We start from the raw sequence: 6,611 nt of genomic DNA on the forward strand, positions 1-6,611 counted from the left end.
GAATCATCTTAATAACTGCTTCTGAATATATTCTTATGAACCCAAATAGTTGAGAAATTGAATCCATTGCACCTATTAAGGTATGTTTAAAGGAAGGATGTAATCAAGATCTGGGGTGGAGTCTGGGCCAGGAGGTACAGGATCAGTCCCAGCCCGGCCCGGCCCGGCCTAGCTTTGGGCTAAGCATCTGGACTCAGGCTGGACAGGGATGGGCTTTACAGAAAAAATATGGGCCCAGGCCCCAGAAATTTCCAGGCTTTGTGGTGTGGCCGTGCTGGTTGGTACGTAGTGTGGAGTGTGGACAACCAACTAATTAACAGCCCCATTAGTCCATTATCACGGGTAGGCAGGTGGGTTCCATACTTCCATTGAGAAATAGTACAGGAGCCATAAATGAAAGCATTAAAAGGACCCATTGGAAAGTACTCTGTAAACCATGGTTTTTAAAAACGAACCGGTCAAGGGTCCGGTTACAAGTTTGAATGGTCCGATCGTTCGACCCGAATGGTTGACCTGTTCTGATAAAAAATTAAAAAAATAAATAAATAATTGGAAAACAGTCAAAACCATTCGAACGGTTCGAATGGTTAACCAGCCGGTTCAGCGGTTTGCTGATCAAAATCAACAGTTTTGGGGGAAAAGCGGTTTTGAAAGAAAACGGAACCGGTCAGGTCAGGTGATGGTTCCCGGTTTTTCCGGTTCAACCGTCCAGTCCGGTCCGGTTTTGAAAACAGTGTTGTAAACAATGAAACTAAGAATTATTGAAGCAGAGGTATGAACTATGAAGAATTGACGACCATGGGGTTTTGGTTTCAGTTCTAAAAACAAAAAACATAATTGCTGAAACCTTCCTTCAATATATATAGCACGCTTTCTGTGTGTTTGTTTCAAGAACTAATTTATTTTCAATCCATCTGGTTTTATTTTTTTTGGCTAAATTGCTGAAACCCCTCTAAAGTTTGTAATTTTAATCACCTCCCCTGAATTTTTTGACACAGTTGCAAGTAAATCCCTTTGTTAGAATCTTCTAAAAAGAGGCACAAAAATATTCAAAATGCCCATGCAATTATTATTGAAGCTGGTTTCCACTGAAAAAATACAAACTTTACAGGCAATAAAAAATAGAGAGTTTAAAGTTACAGCTTTATATTTGAACAATTCATATGAAGGGCGAATTTAAAAAAGCAAATCAATTTCAAAATATAGATTGGAAGGGTTTGGGCTAACAATTCATATGAAGAGAACATTGGAAAATAAACATTTTGGTGAAAAGTAACCGCATGGATATTTTGGACATTTCCATGCCTCTTTTTAGAAGATTCTAACAAAGAGAGTCTACTTGCAAATGTGTCAGAAAGTTCAGGAGAGATAATTACAATTACCAAACTTCAGAAGAGATTTCAGAAACAACCAAAAACTTCAAAGTAGGTTTCAGCAATTTACCCTATTTGTTTTTGAAATGATTCCACATTGAAGAACACCCCCTGAGAAAGTAAGAAAGTAGGTTAAGGAAAAAAAAAACTATACCATTAATGATTCCACTACTAATAAAAGAAAAACAAAATGTCACATGCATTTAATTGCCTCTACCTACCTATAAGACATAAACACCACCAACTCCCATAAATCAGGTGCCAAGGGATCACTTTCTATAAGACATAAACACCACCACCAACAAAATGTCGCATGCATTTAATGCTTTCTCAGTTTAATTTCTCTTCTTGTATCCAGAACTCTCTTTCAGATTTAATGGATTAGCTTCTTTTCTTACCAAAACAAAAACCCTCTGGAATTAAATAAGATAGAAAAACACCCAAAAAAATAAATATAGAAACATGAATAATAATAATAATTTATATATAATAAAATTAGACGTGCCACATCAATAGTAATTTATCTATTTTCTCAATTTTTATATTTTTTTCTTATTTTTTGTTTTAAAAATATAAAAAAAATAATCATTGTCATCAATAAAGTTGTGCACTATTATCATGTCATCAATAAAGTTTTACACTATTATCAATATATTATATTATTAGAGATAGAGAGTATATTATTAGAGAGAGAAAGAGAGAGAATTAAGAGTGTATTAATGAGAATGAGATAGAGAGAGAGAGAAATATTACATTATTAGAGAGAGAGAGAGAGAGAGAAAGAGAAAGAAAGAATTAAGTGTGTTAATGAGAGATAGAGAGATGTTGGATAATTTAGGCCCCCGAGAGAATGGAATTCTTATTATTCAAGAGAGCAATAATGCAATATGTTATTAGAGAGAGAGAGAGAGAGATGGACATTTGGGTATTTTAGGCCCCCCTAGAGAATGGAATTCCTATTCAAGAGTTTTAATTAAAGAGATTTATGACAAAAGTATGATAAAGTATTAAGAGACTATTAACAAAATATTAGTAAAATAGTAATAAAATAATGGTACTATAATAAAATATTAATAAATTAATAACAAGAAAAAATATATGAATTTTTAAATATAATAATGTATAAATATTTTATTTATACAATGTAAAGTAATAATATTATTAATAATATAATAATAATTATTAATATAATATACCTAACATAATAATTAAGTAATAACGATAATACTGATATAATATAATTAAAGTAATAATAGTATAAATTAACAGAATATTACAAAACTAATAAGAAAATAAAACGTAATAAAATAATAAAGTATTGAAGTAATAATAAAATAACAACTCCAAATGAATCAAACAACAACAATGAAAATCCAATTTCGTTTCCTAATTGAACCAAACAGGCATTAGGAATAGGTGATTCTAATTTTGATTTCGATTTCAATTCTATTTCTGATTCCAATCTGATTTTAAAATATTATACTAATTATTAATAAAACTTAGTACAAATTAAAAATATATTTATCTTATAGTAGTTAATAAAAGTTAAGAAATTTGGTTTCCTTCAAATGTTAATTAAAAATGTTTCAATTTCACTTAAAATCAAACTTAATAAATACTAATTAAGAAACTTAAACACTAATTAAGAAATTTGTTGTTTTATGTTCTATTGTTTAACCTCAACATATAAAAGTTTGGATCCAAATTGAGTATCTGACTTTCCTTAATGGATTCAAATTTGGATCACCATATGTGAGATCTAACCGGATCTTTGGGTCGAATCGGATCCAGATATGCCCTATATATAATAAGACATATAGTGTAGCATGGCTATTCTTTCCCACTACCATTTATCTATTTGGTTTCCTTAAAGCTCTAAATAAAAGTATTTCAATTTCACTTAAAAATCAAACTTAATGAAAACGAATAAAAATAAGAAATTTAAACACTAATTAAGAAATTAGTTAGCTTATGTTTTACTAGAAAGGACCCTTGCGATGCATAGAATTTGTCAACGAAAAGTGAAATAACGGAAATTGATAACTATTATAAGGAATGTTATGTTGTTTAAAATAATTAATCATTATTTTATTAATGCTATGAATTAGTAATTTTGATTAATTATATTAATAATTTTTAACAAAAATAATTAATTATTGCTAATGATCAAATGTTTTAATTTTTTACTTTATTAATAAATTATTATTCTATTTTATTTATTTTATTTTATTAATGAATAAATGTTTTAATTTTTTTTGGAAATGATACTTAAATATTTCAAATACTTGAATATAAACAAATATATAAAGTTAAGTTATAGCCATAATTAATCTATAGATTAACTGTTCTAGTCATATTGGTTATTCATCATTGGGTCAGGGATGGAGATTACCTTGGCAGGGACAACAATTGATAGTGATACCCAACTGGGGATAGGGACGAAGAAGGGGGAGTGAATTCCTCACCCTGCCTTAACTCTGATTATATATGTAATATTATTTATGATATTTTTTACATCAAAATATATTTAAAATATTTTTATATTAAAAAACTCCCTTATTTTAAGTAAATATATTTTATGAAAATAATTTTAATTTAAAAATTCTGAGGATTCAGGTTCCCAACAAAGAACCCGTCTCCGTTAGGAATCGAGGATGGAGGGTCATACTTATGCCTGGCGGGTAAGGCTACAACTTGGGCCAGGTTGGCCTAAACCCAACCCAAAAAAGTCAGGTTAGGTTGGGTCAAGTTGATGCTCAAGTTAGAGTTAGGGTTAAAATTCATGAACCTGACTTTACTTCGAGTTGGGTTAGGGTTGATCCCTCGGGCAACCCGAACCCAGGTCTATAGTACATGTCATATATAAATATATGTTATATGTAATATATCATACATTGATTTGTTTAGATGCATGATAATTGCATAACCCCCACCACCTAGTATGATGTATTTCTTTTAAGATAATCACTTCACTTAATCCTAATCGAAAAGACTAAAACCTTTAACATATTTTATGTTTTTTGAATATTTTATTTTCAACCCATAAGAGATCTATCATAAGTCATTGCTCATAATAAAATATAGTTATTTCAAACACTTATTTTTCTAAATTTTATACCAAAAGAACCAATAAAATGTCAACAAACAAATACTAATAAAAAAATAGGATTAATATTGTAGTGAAAGTTGAGTTAAGATCTAAAATTGAGAAGTTCTAGGAGGTTTTAAGAGATGGGAAGAAGGTTGGGTTGGGCCCAACCCAACCCGAAGTTGATTCAGGTTGAGTTAGGGTTGAAGGAATTTAATTCAGGTTAGGGTTAGGGTTAGGTAGGTTGGGTTGGGTTAGGGTTAAGGTTGGGGGGTTAGAACTTAGGGTTTGGCTAGGGTTGGCCTCAACCCGACCTAACCTAGCCTGACTAGCCCTACTGGTAGGGATCAAGGTCAACGATGGGGGTTTGTTTCGAACCAAGATCAAGGACGGGGAGTATGGTCCCCACCCCATTGCCCATAGTTTTATAATTAACAGGGCAAGTATGTCCCTATCCCAAGCCCAAACAATTATTGTTATGCTTAGGGTGTGGGCAAGGCTAGGCTACGCAACCTATAAAATTTGTAATAAATTATCAAAACCTGGCTTGAGATCTTTTATCTTTTTCATTCATTATGCTACACAATGGGGATAGCTCAACCCCCATAGCTCCTTCAAGTTCAGTATTAATAATTTGTATTTAAAAATAGTTAAAAAACCCAAAAATAATGCATTCATGGGTTGTTCTTAGATTTGATTCAGTCTAATTACAAATTTCACATTGCTCCTAAGGGTGCAACTTAAGGGGTTGGGTCAGGTTAAGTATCAACCAAAGCCTAACCTAAAGTCTTAAACCTTGACCTTGGGCTTAGATTAATTTAATTATGACTAAAAAGGTTAATCTATGGATTATTTTAATTATTAATAGAGTAAAATAAATAAAATAGAATACTAACGAATAATATGAAAAATAATTATATATTAAGTAATTAGTATTAAATAACTATTTTTTGTTAAAAACTATTAATATAATTAATTTAAATTACTAAATTATTTTTTGTAACAAATTACTAAAATTATTAATATAATTATCAATTTCCGTTGTTTCACTTTTCCTTGATAAATCCCATGCATCACACAAGTCCCCACTACTACTACTACTACTACTACTACTACTACTACTAATAATAATAATAATAATAATAATAATAATAATAATAATAATAAATTAGTAAAGCAAGTAAAATGTTCAATGTGCCAAAACATTTTATAGCTTTAGTAGTGGCCTTTGTATTCATTTTTAAGACTTCATAAATGATATAATCTAAAATATGAGATTAATACTCTGAGAAAACCAAACCAATCCATACAATTGAAACTATTCAATTTCTTAGAAAACAATGTACATTAGATGTTTCATTACAAACTATTCAGTAGAGAGAGAGAGGTGAATTTTTCAAGGGATAGTTGTTCTGAAATGAGGAAATAAGAGATCATTTGCACATGCTAGGAAGATGAGCTTTACTCAAGAAAAACTAAATAGTGATTTTTCCTTAGAGAATGTCTAGATTGAAGATAGTAGATTCTTTACAATTTATTACTTTCTCCTTCAGTTGTACTACACTTGATAATAGATGTTTATATAATCTAGAACTCAATTTGCATCAATTTTCAAGGCAAGTTCCACAGGGTTTAGGCTACCATTAGGGGTGTCCACGGTTCGGTTAACCGAACCATGGCCTCTTTTGTAAACCAAACCGGTGGTACCGATTTTTTCATTTTGCCAAATCAAAATTGAACCGGTAGCATCGGTTAACCGGTCCATTGGTTTCGGTTTTTTATCAGTTCGATTCTTCGGTTTTTTGGTTTTTTATATTTATAATATATATTATATAAATATATGTATAATATTATATTATAAATAATAAATGATATATAATATATGTTCGGTTCTTTAGTTTTTTGGTTTTTTATATTTATAATATATATTATATAAATATATGCATAATATTATATTATAAATAATAAATGATATATAATATGTTATAAATATTTTAAAAATATATAATATATTTATAAATAGATCATTATAAATATAATATAAGTATATATTTATATATAATAAATATATATTTATATAAAATACATAGAAAATATGTGACATATATTAAAAATATATATATAATATACATATAAATATATATACCAGT

Source organism: Nelumbo lutea, chromosome 3 (genome assembly GCF_056320005.1).
Source record: "Nelumbo lutea isolate HS-2025 chromosome 3, American lotus-T2T, whole genome shotgun sequence".
Lineage (NCBI taxonomy): Eukaryota > Viridiplantae > Streptophyta > Magnoliopsida > Proteales > Nelumbonaceae > Nelumbo > Nelumbo lutea.